This window comes from Palaemon carinicauda, chromosome 8 (assembly GCF_036898095.1).
Source record: "Palaemon carinicauda isolate YSFRI2023 chromosome 8, ASM3689809v2, whole genome shotgun sequence".
Lineage (NCBI taxonomy): Eukaryota > Metazoa > Arthropoda > Malacostraca > Decapoda > Palaemonidae > Palaemon > Palaemon carinicauda.
In genome coordinates, this window is record NC_090732.1 from 11,731,397 (window position 1) to 11,746,171 (window position 14,775).

The window sequence follows — 14,775 nt, forward strand, 5'->3', positions numbered from 1 at the left end:
AGTCTTTCGCACATTTACGATAGACAGAAGAAGGGTCAGCCATTATGAAAATCCAAAGAAAATCCAAAGGAAAGCCAAGTTCATCAACAATAATCAAAAAAGAGTTTCAAGAGTTTTATTGAAGAAAAAACCAACACAGCGAAAGCAATAAAACCAAAACCAAGTATTTCACCAATCGGTAGAAACTTTGAGGTCAAGCGCGAGCGGAACCAATGTTGTCTGGACCACCGACAGAGAAGAACTGATTTGGTTGAGAAGTATATACGGTATCTGGCCGATAGTCGGCGCTGGTGGGCACACCCGACAACCTTCATGGCGATCGCTCGCGAGTTTTTGGAATCTGTCGACCGTCGGAGATGTATGCTATTTATATATTTACCGGCTAAGTTTAATATTTAAAAATGGGTAATTACTTTCGGCGTAGCTGAAATGACGAGCCATTAGAATTTCAACGATGGTTTACTACCCCACCGCTAGTTAGCAGGGGGTAGGGAGGGTAGCTTGCTACCCCCCTCCCCACCCGCCCCACACACCTGTGCTGAGCTCACTTTGCTTAGAGGTAGGACTTCACGGGGGATAGGGCTGGCGAGCAAGTTTGATTGAATAGCTAACGTTTTTATAGTTAGGAAAAATACAAATTACCTACGAATTTGTCATTTGTTCTGTAACTGAAATACAAACCACGCTATTTAATATGGGTGACTCAACCCTTAGGAAGGTTGGTAAGTCCTGGCCAGTACTGGCTTTTGGCTTTTGCCCGGGGACTCAATATCTGAGTGTGTGAGCACTCAACAATAAGGAGTCGCTGCACCTCGCTAGCACCTTGCTATGCAAGGGCTGCGGCCTATGTAAGCTGTGTGTGAAGGTTGAAGAGTGACTCGTCCTAGGAATTTGACCTGAAGTCCTTTAGATGGAAACTTTAGGCTAGGACTCTTACAATACCACCTCGTCAGGGTATGGGAACGTGACAGTATTAACTTAATACTAGGAACACAAGGAAACATAGTTTACCTGCAGTGGTTTGAGGTCAGTTGTGCAGAGAACCCAGGATACTGCTTTCCCCAAGAGAGGGGAGGATGAAGAAAAGAATAAGGGCCAGACATACCTTTTCATTCATGCAGACTAAGACCGGGTAACAATGCCCTCAACCCTCTGCTACTTGTCCATTAAGGAGCCTGAGGTTTAAACCAGCTGTTGTGCAGCCACCACAGGACAGATAGAGAACGTATCGAGTCTCCTGTGGGTCACGTCTTGCAGGTAGTGGGCTGTGAAGGTGGGCTGACGCTTCCACACCCCTGCTTGTAGAACCTGCGTCACTGAGAAGTTCTTTTTGAAGGCCAGGGACGCAGCTACGCCCCTGACATCATGTGCTCTAGGCCGACGTGATGGAGGAGGGTCAGGATTCAGGGATATACAGTATGTATTACCTTCCGAATCCATGCCGAGATGGTATTCTTAGTAACCCTCCTCTTCGTCTTCCAAGTGCTCACAAACAATGCCTGCACTTGGGGACGAAGTGCTGCCGTTCTTTTAAGATACACCATCAGACTCCTTACTGGGCACAGTAGGAGATGGTCTGGTTCATCTGTTACAGAACGAAAACTCAAAACCTGGAAAGAGTCGAACCATGGGTTCGGCACTCCCGGATTCTGAGACTTAGCAACAATCTCAGGCACGAATCTTAACGTTACCTCCCCCCATCCCCTTGAATGGGCGATGTCATACGAGAGACCATGAAGTTCACTGACTCGCTTGGCCGAGGCCAAAGCTAGTAGGAACACCGTCTTCCAAGTCAGGTGGCGATCTGAAGCCTGGCGTAATAGTTCGTAGGGAGGTCTCTTAAGAAACCTGAGAACTCGAACCACGTTCCATGGAGGAGGTCTCACTTCCGACTGAGGGCAGGTAAGTTCATAACTTCGTATGAGAAGGGGAAGTTTCAGCGAAGAAGAAATGTCCACTCCTTTGAGCCTGAAGGCTAGACTTAAGGCTGAGCGATAGCCTTTCACTGCCGAGACTGAAAGGCGCATTTCTTCTCGCAAATACACGAAGAACTCCGCTATTGTTGGAATAGTGGCATCGAGTGGAGTGATACCCCTTCCACGACACCAACCACAGAAAACTCTCCTCTTTGCCTGGTAGACCCCTGCAGATGACCTTCGCAGGTTTCCAGACATCCTGTTTGCAACTTGTTGCGAAAAACCTCTCTCTACGAGGAGATGCTGGATAGTCTCCAGATGTGAAGTCGAAGCGAAGATATGGCTTTGTGAAAGATGTTGGCGTGTGGTTGTTTGAGTAGCTCGTGTCGTGGAGGGAGTTCTCTCGGAAGTTCCGTTAGGAGCTGCAGAAGGTCTGGGAACCATTCCGCATGATGCCACAGCGGAGCTATTAGGGTCATCGAGAGATTGACCAATATTCTGGTCTTGTTGAGTACCCTTCTCATCAGACAGAACGGGGGGAAAGGCGTAAATGTCGATGTTGTCCCACCGTTGTTGAAAGGCATCTTGCCAGAGTGCCTTGGGATCCGGGACTGGGGAGCAGTACAGCGGAAGCTTGAAATTCAACGCTGTCGCGAACAGATCCACAGTCGGGGACCCCACAAAGTCAGGACTTTGTTGGCTACTAGATGATCCAAAGACCACTCGGTACTCACTATCTGAGACCCTCTGCTCAGACTGTCGGCGAGCACATTCCTCTTGCCTGGAATGAAGCGAGCCGATAGTGGGATCGAGTGGACTTCGGTCCATCTCAGTATCTCTACTGCGAGATGGGATAGCTGCTCTGAAATGGTGCCTCCCTGCTTGTTGATGTAAGCTTCTACTGTGGTGTTGTCGCTCATCACCACCACAGAGTGATCCGCCAGGTATTGTTGGAACTGTTGAAGAGCAAGGAATACGGCCTTCATTTCTAGCAGATTTATATGGAGGCCTTTTTCTGATTCTGACTATAGGCCTGAGGTCCTGTGGTGCAGAACGTGGGCCCCCCCACCCTTTCTTTGAAGTGTCCGAAAACAGCATCAAATCCAGGAAAGGGACGAGAAGATCCACTCCCTTTCGTAGGTTCTCGTCTGTCACCCACCACTGAAGGTCCGTCCGTTCCGCAGGACCCATCGGGATCATGACGTCCGGGGAATCGTGTCCTTGATTCCACCGGGACTTGAGTCGCCAATGAAGAGATCTCATTCTGAGGCGACCGTTGGGAACTAGACGGGCCAGGGATGAGAGGTGACCGAGGAGACGTAACCACGATTGGGCTGGGAGTTCCTCTCGTCTGAGGAAAGGACTCACGACCCTCCACAGCCTTGCTATCCTGTCGTCTGATGGGAAGGCTTTGTGGAGATTGGTGTCTATTATCATGCCTAGATATACCAGTCTTTGAGTAGGTAGCAAGGAAGACTTCTCGAGATTTACTAGGATCCCCAGATCCTGGCAAAGTCTCAGAAGTTCGTCTCGGTGTTGAAGAAGCGTTGACTCCGAGTCTGCCAGGATCAGCCAGTCGTCCAGATAACGGAGGAGACGGATGCCGATCCTGTGTGCCCACGATGATATCAGGGTGAACACTCTGGTCTCCATGCTGAATGGGGTCTGCTTGACAAACCTGTTCAGAGCTGAGAGGTCCATGACTGGTCTCCAGCCTCCAGACGCCTTCTTTACAAGAAAGAGTCGACTGAAGAAGCCTGGGGACCCGTCGACTACCTCTTGGAGAGCGCCCTTCTTCAACATGGTCTCGACTTCTGACCGAAGGGCTTGCCCCCTTGCCGATCCCATAGCAAGGGAGCTCAACGACACTGGATCCGCTGTCAGGGGAGGTAGAGATGTTATGAACGGGACGTGATATCCTTGACTGATTACGGAAATTGTCCAGGAATCGGCACCGAGTTGCTGCCACCTGGTTGCGCAACTTTGCAGGCATTCCCCTACTGGTGGACATGCAGGGGGACTGCCAATCCTAGCGTTTGCGGCCTCGGCCACTCCCTCTAGGATTTTTCCCCCCCTGGAGGAATTTTTGCCTTACTTGTCTTTGACATGAAAGGGCTTCGACACCGTTGTCTTTGCTGCCGTTACCGGTTTCGTCGTCTTGGTAGGACATGGTTGCTGGAGGCTTATAGGGCTTTGATGTTAAAGCCCTCTGCAGGAGGGAGTCCTGATTGCACTTCCTCCACCTCTCAGCCGCCTGCTCCACATCCTTAGGCTCAAACAGGTTTCTCCCTAAGATGGAAGAATGTCTGAACCTGCTTATCTCGGTGTTGGGAACTTTCTGGTGAAACCTCTCAGACACCGCATCTCGACGCTTCAAGATGGTGTTAGCCCACAATTTCGAGACTTGGTGGGCTAGACACTCGATGGTACGAGTGCCCGAGAATAGAAATGTTTCCATGGCCTTCCTAGTACTTTCCTTGGATAGATCCTCGGATCGTAGCAGGATGCCTAGAGATCCTAGCCAGATGTCCAGCCACGAAGTTGCCTGCATAGCACACTTCGCTACCTTCTCCTGGCTGAGGATCTCCGTAGCCGAGAAAGCCACCTGCCGGGTGGAGTCTCTCGAGAGGGACTCCCTTGGTAAGCTTTCCAAAGAATAGTGCAAAGGAAGAGCTAGACAAGTCTCCTCCATGATCTCGAAGTACCTCCTCTGATGGACACGAGGAAGCGGGAGGAGTTTGTTCCCGGCGCTGGACCGACTGGAGGAGGCAAGCTTGGAGAGCTGGCCCTCGACCTTATCTCTGGCACTCTTAACCCCTTGGGACCAAGGCAGAGCCCCACTGGACTTAGCGGGTTTCTGAGTACCAAAAACTCGGTCCAGGACCGTGTCCTTGCCCTCACGAGGAGGAATCTCTAGATCCGAGAACCCAATGAGATTCCTCATAAGGGTCAGAACTTGCCAGAAAGCGTGTTCTGACTCCTGAAGCTCCCCTCCTGAAGGGCTGGCAGCAAAGTCTCCTGTCCCCGAAGGCTCTTCTCGGGGGGATTCGTGGACGTTCTCCGAGGGCTTGCTTGGCTCTGGTCTAATCCTCGAGGACGACTTCGGAATTGTCTTGGAGTCTTTCGACTCCCTCCTGGGAGGGATACAGGACTCCAGAAGTGATGGTGGGAGGCTCTTCTCCACCCCTACCCGAGAGGGCTTCTCGAGAGGTGGGGTTTCCCTCATTGGTGCGATGGGGGAACGTCTCACCTCACGGGACTCCCCTGAGGATGGGAAATCCTCGTCCGAAGGGGAGGGAGAGAAAGGCTGGGGGGGGGAGAGCCTTCCTTAAAGACTTCCGAGGAGTCAACTTTGCCCTTGGAGAAGTTACCACGTCCACTCCTCCTCTCTTCCTCTTCAGGGGAGTCGAGACTGCCATTGCTTTGTGTCCCGGTTCAGAGAGAACAGGCTTGAAAGCCTGTACGACCGCTCTGACGAGGGACTCAAACCAGGGTTGTCGACTGAGTCACGCTGTCAGAAACTCCCTCTGGAGGGAAGGGGATCGTTCGATCCCTAGGAGGAGTTACCAAAGCAGGGTCGGCCCGAAAAGAAGAAGAAGGCAAGTTCCTGGACCTATCTGGAGAGCTCGATGTTCTGCGCTTGCGGGGGGGGGGCAATGACGGTGACCTAGCCGATTATCGTCCTACAGCCTTGGCGATCGCATTGGTAGTTGCGCTCGCGCGATGGAAATCTGCGAAGATATGGCTTTGTGAAAGATGTTGGCGTGTGGTTGTTTGAGTAGCTCGTGTCGTGGAGGGAGTTCTCTCGGAAGTTCCGTTAGGAGCTGCAGAAGGTCTGGGAACCATTCCGCATGATGCCACAGCGGAGCTATTAGGGTCATCGAGAGATTGACCAATATTCTGGTCTTGTTGAGTACCCTTCTCATCAGACAGAACGGGGGGAAAGGCGTAAATGTCGATGTTGTCCCACCGTTGTTGAAAGGCATCTTGCCAGAGTGCCTTGGGATCCGGGACTGGGGAGCAGTACAGCGGAAGCTTGAAATTCAACGCTGTCGCGAACAGATCCACAGTCGGGGACCCCACAAAGTCAGGACTTTGTTGGCTACTAGATGATCCAAAGACCACTCGGTACTCACTATCTGAGACCCTCTGCTCAGACTGTCGGCGAGCACATTCCTCTTGCCTGGAATGAAGCGAGCCGATAGTGGGATCGAGTGGACTTCGGTCCATCTCAGTATCTCTACTGCGAGATGGGATAGCTGCTCTGAAATGGTGCCTCCCTGCTTGTTGATGTAAGCTTCTACTGTGGTGTTGTCGCTCATCACCACCACAGAGTGATCCGCCAGGTATTGTTGGAACTGTTGAAGAGCAAGGAATACGGCCTTCATTTCTAGCAGATTTATATGGAGGCCTTTTTCTGATTCTGACTATAGGCCTGAGGTCCTGTGGTGCAGAACGTGGGCCCCCCACCCTTTCTTTGAAGTGTCCGAAAACAGCATCAAATCCAGGAAAGGGACGAGAAGATCCACTCCCTTTCGTAGGTTCTCGTCTGTCACCCACCACTGAAGGTCCGTCCGTTCCGCAGGACCCATCGGGATCATGACGTCCGGGGAATCGTGTCCTTGATTCCACCGGGACTTGAGTCGCCAATGAAGAGATCTCATTCCGAGGCGACCGTTGGGAACTAGACGGGCCAGGGATGAGAGGTGACCGAGGAGACGTAACCACGATTGGGCTGGGAGTTCCTCTCGTCTGAGGAAAGGACTCACGACCCTCCACAGCCTTGCTATCCTGTCGTCTGATGGGAAGGCTTTGTGGAGATTGGTGTCTATTATCATGCCTAGATATACCAGTCTTTGAGTAGGTAGCAAGGAAGACTTCTCGAGATTTACTAGGATCCCCAGATCCTGGCAAAGTCTCAGAAGTTCGTCTCGGTGTTGAAGAAGCGTTGACTCCGAGTCTGCCAGGATCAGCCAGTCGTCCAGATAATGGAGGAGACGGATGCCGATCCTGTGTGCCCACGATGATATCAGGGTGAACACTCTGGTGAAAACCTGAGTTGCTTTGGAGAGACCGAAGCACAGCACCTTGAACTGGTAGGTCTTGTTACCTAGGCAGAATCTTAAGTACTTCCTTGAAGACGGATGGACTGGGTTCTGGAAGTACGAGTCCTTCAGGTCCAGTGTACACATGAAGTCTTGAGGTCTCACTGCAAGTCTGACCGTGTCTGCCGTCTCCATGCTGAATGGGGTCTGCTTGACAAACCTGTTCAGAGCTGAGAGGTCCATGACTGGTCTCCAGCCTCCAGACGCCTTCTTTACAAGAAAGAGTCGACTGAAGAAGCCTGGGGACCCGTCGACTACCTCTTGGAGAGCGCCCTTCTTCAACATGGTCTCGACTTCTGACCGAAGGGCTTGCCCCCTTGCCGATCCCATAGCAAGGGAGCTCAACGACACTGGATCCGCTGTCAGGGGAGGTAGAGATGTTATGAACGGGACGTGATATCCTTGACTGATTACGGAAATTGTCCAGGAATCGGCACCGAGTTGCTGCCACCTGGTTGCGCAACTTTGCAGGCATTCCCCTACTGGTGGACATGCAGGGGGACTGCCAATCCTAGCGTTTGCGGCCTCGGCCACTCCCTCTAGGATTTTTCCCCCCCTGGAGGAATTTTTGCCTTACTTGTCTTTGACATGAAAGGGCTTCGACACCGTTGTCTTTGCTGCCGTTACCGGTTTCGTCGTCTTGGTAGGACATGGTTGCTGGAGGCTTATAGGGCTTTGATGTTAAAGCCCTCTGCAGGAGGGAGTCCTGATTGCACTTCCTCCACCTCTCAGCCGCCTGCTCCACATCCTTAGGCTCAAACAGGTTTCTCCCTAAGATGGAAGAATGTCTGAACCTGCTTATCTCGGTGTTGGGAACTTTCTGGTGAAACCTCTCAGACACCGCATCTCGACGCTTCAAGATGGTGTTAGCCCACAATTTCGAGACTTGGTGGGCTAGACACTCGATGGTACGAGTGCCCGAGAATAGAAATGTTTCCATGGCCTTCCTAGTACTTTCCTTGGATAGATCCTCGGATCGTAGCAGGATGCCTAGAGATCCTAGCCAGATGTCCAGCCACGAAGTTGCCTGCATAGCACACTTCGCTACCTTCTCCTGGCTGAGGATCTCCGTAGCCGAGAAAGCCACCTGCCGGGTGGAGTCTCTCGAGAGGGACTCCCTTGGTAAGCTTTCCAAAGAATAGTGCAAAGGAAGAGCTAGACAAGTCTCCTCCATGATCTCGAAGTACCTCCTCTGATGGACACGAGGAAGCGGGAGGAGTTTGTTCCCGGCGCTGGACCGACTGGAGGAGGCAAGCTTGGAGAGCTGGCCCTCGACCTTATCTCTGGCACTCTTAACCCCTTGGGACCAAGGCAGAGCCCCACTGGACTTAGCGGGTTTCTGAGTACCAAAAACTCGGTCCAGGACCGTGTCCTTGCCCTCACGAGGAGGAATCTCTAGATCCGAGAACCCAATGAGATTCCTCATAAGGGTCAGAACTTGCCAGAAAGCGTGTTCTGACTCCTGAAGCTCCCCTCCTGAAGGGCTGGCAGCAAAGTCTCCTGTCCCCGAAGGCTCTTCTCGGGGGGATTCGTGGACGTTCTCCGAGGGCTTGCTTGGCTCTGGTCTAATCCTCGAGGACGACTTCGGAATTGTCTTGGAGTCTTTCGACTCCCTCCTGGGAGGGATACAGGACTCCAGAAGTGATGGTGGGAGGCTCTTCTCCACCCCTACCCGAGAGGGCTTCTCGAGAGGTGGGGTTTCCCTCATTGGTGCGATGGGGGAACGTCTCACCTCACGGGACTCCCCTGAGGATGGGAAATCCTCGTCCGAAGGGGAGGGAGAGAAAGGCTGGGGGGGGGAGAGCCTTCCTTAAAGACTTCCGAGGAGTCAACTTTGCCCTTGGAGAAGTTACCACGTCCACTCCTCCTCTCTTCCTCTTCAGGGGAGTCGAGACTGCCATTGCTTTGTGTCCCGGTTCAGAGAGAACAGGTTTGAAAGCCTGTACGACCGCTCTGACGAGGGACTCAAACCAGGGTTGTCGACTGAGTCACGCTGTCAGAAACTCCCTCTGGAGGGAAGGGGATCGTTCGATCCCTAGGAGGAGTTACCAAAGCAGGGTCGGCCCGAAAAGAAGAAGAAGGCAAGTTCCTGGACCTATCTGGAGAGCTCGATGTTCTGCGCTTGCGGGGGGGGGGGGCAATGACGGTGACCTAGCCGATTATCGTCCTACAGCCTTGGCGATCGCATTGGTAGTTGCGCTCGCGCGATGGAAATCTGCCTAAATCGCACACGGCCGATTGCTCGCGCACGCGGGTACGCGTAGACGCGTGTGCGAACGATGGCGCACGTGCGAGCGATGGCACACATGGGCGAGCGTTGGCGCGTGGGCTAGCGATGGCGCGTGGGCTAGCGATGGCGCGCGTAGGCGCATGGGCGATCGATGACACGCAGATGAGGGCGAACGATGGCGCGCAGGTGAGGGCACGCGTAGGCGCGTCGGCGAACGATGGCGTGCAGGGGCGCATTCTGAAGATCGCACAGGATCATGATGAGCCCGTAAGGGCGAACACGTAGGGCGCGCACGCGCATGGGAAATATCCCTTGCACGCGGGCGCGCATCTTGGACTGCAATCGGTGGGCATCCACGCGTGATGGAGACTGCGCGCGATGGCGCGTAGGTGTCAATGCTGGCGAGCGCCGACAAGCAGAGGAAGAGATTATCTTCCCCTTTGCGCCCAGATCCGAAGATCGTGGGCAGGCAGGAGACCATGGGCGCACAGGCGAGAGCTGGCGCGTTGGAGAATGCTGGCGCGTAGGCGAGAGCTGGCGCGTAGGCGAGCGCTGGCACGCAGGCGATCGTGGGCGCGCAGTGGCGCGCAGGCGATCGTGGGCGCGCAATGGCGCGCTGGCGGGCAGGTGAGCACTGGCGCGCAGGTGACCCCTTACGCACAGGAGAGCGCTGGCGCACTCTAACAGGAACTGGAGTGCGCTTGCGCGCAGGAGATCGATGGCGCGCATGGGATACCTGGCGCGTAAGGGACTTAGTCTCTAGGAGAGAAAGTCCCTTGTGCCCCGAAGGGACCGATGCCCGCCTGAAAACGAGGTTCCTCTGCGGCGGACTGCGGGGATGACGAGCCGAAGAGGCGCCTCCTTACTCCCTTGTGGGGCGAGAGAAGGCCTCTATGGCGAAGAGGAAGGCGAGCTTTGCACCTTATACGCCCTCTGGGGGCCGTAGGATCAGCAAGCTGACCAGCAGTCCTCCGAAGAGGAGTCTCTGTCAGTGAACTCCCCCGAGGGGGAGAATCACCTGCAGGAGAGACCGTTGGACTTAGCTCCTCCCTCGAAGGATGTTCGGAGGGGGGAGCTAAGCCTTCAGCTACATCAGGAGCAGAGGTTTAACCTAACTCGTCAAAAGCCTCTGCCCCAACAACGTCAACGATAGACAGAGGATCGACCTCTGCTAATGTCGGCCACTCTTTGACAGCTGCTCCCAACTTGATCATGTCAAACAGGGCTTCCTTGGAGGGCGAACCCTGAAGCCCCAAGGAAGCCCAAAGCTGCAACATATCATGGTTAGACACATTAACATTAACATCAGGAGGAGGAGCTGCCTCGTTATGGAAGGCAACTCCCTCTCCCAAACCACCAGATCGGTCAACAGAACTGCGGCCTACGCTACCACTCGACAATTTCTCGGAAGAAACCGATCGAGTGGGAGCTTCGGAGGAGGTTTGGGGCACGGAAGAAGAAGCCTTGGGTTTTTCCCCCTTCAAAGAACTCTTCGAAGGAGAATTATCCCTTTTGGACTTCTTCTTCCGGCGCCGGGAAAACCTCTCCCACTGGGAGGTAGACCACTCCCCACACTCACCACATACGTTAGCTCTATCACACCGTTGGCCCCTACAAAAAGGACATAAGGTGTGAGGGTCCGTCTCGACCGCCGACATATAAGTCCCACAAGGGCAGTCAGGTAAACCGGGACACTTCCGCATCACAGAGGCCAACTTCACAAACACTCTGTAGAAAAGAAAAAGCAAACAAAAGATCAGTCAAAATGGCTGTCAGTAAGGCGAGGGTGACAGCGGACACATCCATCTAGCACCCGAGCCGATAGCTAAGTGAGCTCAGCACAGGTGTGTGGGGTAGTAAACCCTCGTTAAAATTCTAATGGCTCGTCATTTCAGCTACGCCGAAAGTAATTACCCATATTAAATAGCGTGGTTTGTATTTCAGTTACGGAACAAATGTGAGCTCTCAAAACTTCCTTGGACGAGTCTGTGATTAACAGGAATTCCAGAAGTGGCATCAAGAGTGGGTAACCTTTCTTGGTAATTGTGTAGGAGACCTCCGCACTCGATTTAAAAGTTTCTAAAAGTAGAAAACGAAAGAAAACAGAAAATTAGAGCTACAGTTACCTTGAAACTGTGAGATAATCCTCCTAGAACCACCTAACTCTTACACAGAAAATGTAAGCATAAACCTACTACTACAATTATGGGGTACCCCAGTGGGAAGCGGGGTCTTTGGGTGGGGGAGGAGGAGAAAAGTGATTTTTTGGGGCACTACCGAACCTAATACAACTACCTACCCTACCCTGGGGGCCATGTACCCCTACCTAGGCCTACCGGGGGGGGGGGGGGGGGGGGGCTCCGCCCCCCCCCCTGCGACCCCCCCTTAAGGCCACAGTAATTTTCAGGGCACCACCGAACCTAAGACACCCACCTAACCTAGCCTATGGGGACCTGTACCCCTACCTAGGCCTACCGGGGGGGGGCTCCGCCCCCCCTGCGACCCCTCCTTAAGGCCACAGTAATTTTCAGGGCACCACCGAACCTAAGACACCCACCTAACCTAGCCTATGGGGCCCTGTACCCCTACCTAGGCCTACCGGGGGGGGGGGGGGGGGGGGGGGTGTCATTAGTCTCAATATCTAACTTTGCGTTTCCAAACCATGTACCTTTGAAACAAGACACGAAAAAATTGCACCTCCTCTTCCTTTTCCCACGAGTAACCACACTACGATCACACCGGAATGCTAATTTGTTGTAATCTATATGGCACACATTTTCACAATTAGGGCTTTTTCTCTGCCAAAATCAAACCATGACGTTGAGCAAATGCAATTAGCAAATCAACTTTCCCTGAATAATGTACACAAAAATCCCCATAAGAAATAAAGCAATTGTCACAAGTGACACAGTCGGAACAGGATGAAGGTCCTGCTAATTGCTCCATACTTCACGGCAAAATGAGCTTTTCAGTACTTTGAAGGGAGATCCGAGACGTGCAAAAATATTCCTCCGCGGAACTTCACGTAAACTGTGGTAACTGGTGGAAAAATAGCAGGGATAAGTGAAGTAATAAGTGTCAGCATTGGCTAGATTTGTAAAAACCGCCATGATTGGTTTTCAAACAGTGTGACGTCAAGAAAACACCTGTTATTGGTTAGAATAGCATTGAGAACTAGTCTGCCATACGCAGTAAGGCGGTGAAACAGCTCATTTTAGCCAAGACATCAAACAGTAAACAAAAACAAACACTTAGAAAAAATCCAAGTGAAACATAACTATACACACGAATATCTTCGTTAAATAGAAGCTGCTCATATATTGACTATTATATAAGCGTTCTATATGATATAATAGTGAATTGTAGGTGTTTAAATTCTTCAAGATCTTCCGCGGAGCTCTCCTACACATTTACCCCTTTCTTGAGGTTTAACCCTTCGAAAAACCATTGTACAGTATGTCCCTTGGGGACTCTTCCCCTATCGGCACCAGAGAGAGGGGATGATCGAAATGTTGAGACCAATCCCCTTTTAGCACCCACTGATGTGAACGAAGGTGAATGCGGCCTCTTGGTACTAAGCGCTCCAAGGATGCTAGGTGCCCTAGTACCATCTGTCCCTGCTGGCACAGCAGATGGGGTTGTTGAAGGAGGGAGAGAGCTAAATTTCTTAGTCGGGCTATCCTGTCCTGGGGGCGGATAAACGTTCCTGCGGACCGTGTTTATGTCCATACCAAGGTACAGTATGCGAGTCTTTGCCCGGACACTAGTACACTTCTTTCGATCCCCCACAATCCCTAGATCGAGACAAAATGAAAGAAGCCTGTCTTGGTGAAGGAGAAGGGTTACCTCCGAGTCTGCTAGGATTAGCCAATCGTCTAGGTATCGGAGCAGATGAACACCATTGGCGTGTCCCCATTTTGAAACCAGAGTGTTGAAAGACATATTTATAAATCCTAGCTCCAACTTCAATGCTGACTAATTGAAACAGTTCTTGATTGAATCTTATTTTGTGAAGATGCCATTACATGTTGGGAACCTTAAGGACAAGTGGCCATTTCTCTTTGGTTAATTGTGTATTTCTAGGTGTTTAGAAGTTAATGAATGGAGAAGTATTGATTTAAACGCTCAAGATAGAGAAGACTGGCAAAATCTAACTGAGATGATGATTAAAACATTCTGATGATACAGAGTTGCTAAACTTATTTTTCCAGTTTTATGATTTTATAGATGGGCTTTACTGGATACACATCTGAAAAACCCCGTTTCAGAAGGGGGGGGGGGTGTATGCATGATAGCGACCTCCTGTATATATGATGACTGCCAACTAAGAATACAGCAACGTAAGGGGGGGGGGGGTCACAAGGCCCATTAGGTAAGTAGGTAAGGAAATGGCTTATAGGTTAAAGGGGGGAGGTTAGTTTAGTTGGTGTCTATTTTCAATGCACGCAGGAGGATCTGGCCGCTGATATACAAAGGCCCCCAGAAGAGAAGTAGGTTGGGAATTAACAGAGGGTTACGACTTGTCTTAGGGTAAGCTAAGGTCAAGTACGTCCATGGGTGAGGTCGCATGAGAGGTGGTGTAGCCACACCAAGTGGATAACAATATTAATCCTAGGTTAGCTCAGGCGAGGTACCTTAGGTTAGGTCATACCCAACTGTTTAATTGACTTTAATGATATGTTTTTTCAGTCATGACTGCTAGGATTTTAAGATGTCCAAAATTTGAAAAAATATGGATTTTTGCCAAATAATTTCATCAGGGTCATTAAAATCATCTATATATACGCCAAGGATGACTATTATTTTCTTATATAGGGATAATGTACTATACTATAATTTTTACAAGGAACCTAGCCTACATTTCCAGGGCTAATCTCTACAAAAATTTTAGAATAATGAATCCTTAAAGTTTAAAACCTATTTACAATTACCTTCATTTGGGATAAAAAAATCCACATAAACATAAAACGGTACGATATACTACTATAGCCTACTATGGGATGGGCTATTACAACAATTTCACGACAGCTTAAGTCCTAAGGCTATGTGGACTTTACACTAGTCAGTCTCGTAAATAACCAATTTAAAATAAATTAAAAGGATAAGATAACAATTCTTGAAACATTTTAGTCAACAAAATGCTAAAATATGCCCTGTCAAACCATAAACAAATGTAAACTTCAAGACGTACCTTAGATTGTTTACAAAATATAGAGACCGAGTTATCGAACACACCGCCGTCAACTGACACTACCAATACACTGACTCTGTGACTCTGAGAGACAAACTGACACAGTACTGACAGTCACAGAGTCACAGACAGTCTGACAGACTTTTATTTAACTCTGATAATCAGTCTGAGTCGTTGACTGAGATGATAGATAAAATTTACAACGCATCTGATTGGTAACTTTGTTGAGAAATCAATCATGTTTGTTTAAACGGGATATATATGGACAATTTTCACATAATCGTGTTTTTTTTACTTGTTTTAAGCTCATTTATCAGGAATGTGACCAAATTC

The 14,775-nt window shown here is 50.7% G+C and overlaps 1 protein-coding gene across 3 annotated transcripts in view; it reads right to left on the reverse strand.

Moving 5' to 3' along the window:
• Nucleotides 1-14,568, reverse strand: part of LOC137645653 (long-chain fatty acid transport protein 1-like) — a 169,678-nt gene extending 155,110 nt beyond the window's left edge. For all 3 annotated transcript variants that reach the window (XM_068378485.1, XM_068378483.1, XM_068378484.1), the window contains exon 1: nucleotides 14,443-14,568. The gene's annotated coding sequence lies outside the window, so the exon portion shown is untranslated. The remainder of the gene's footprint in view (nucleotides 1-14,442) is intronic.
• Between the last annotated feature and the right edge of the window lie 207 nt (nucleotides 14,569-14,775).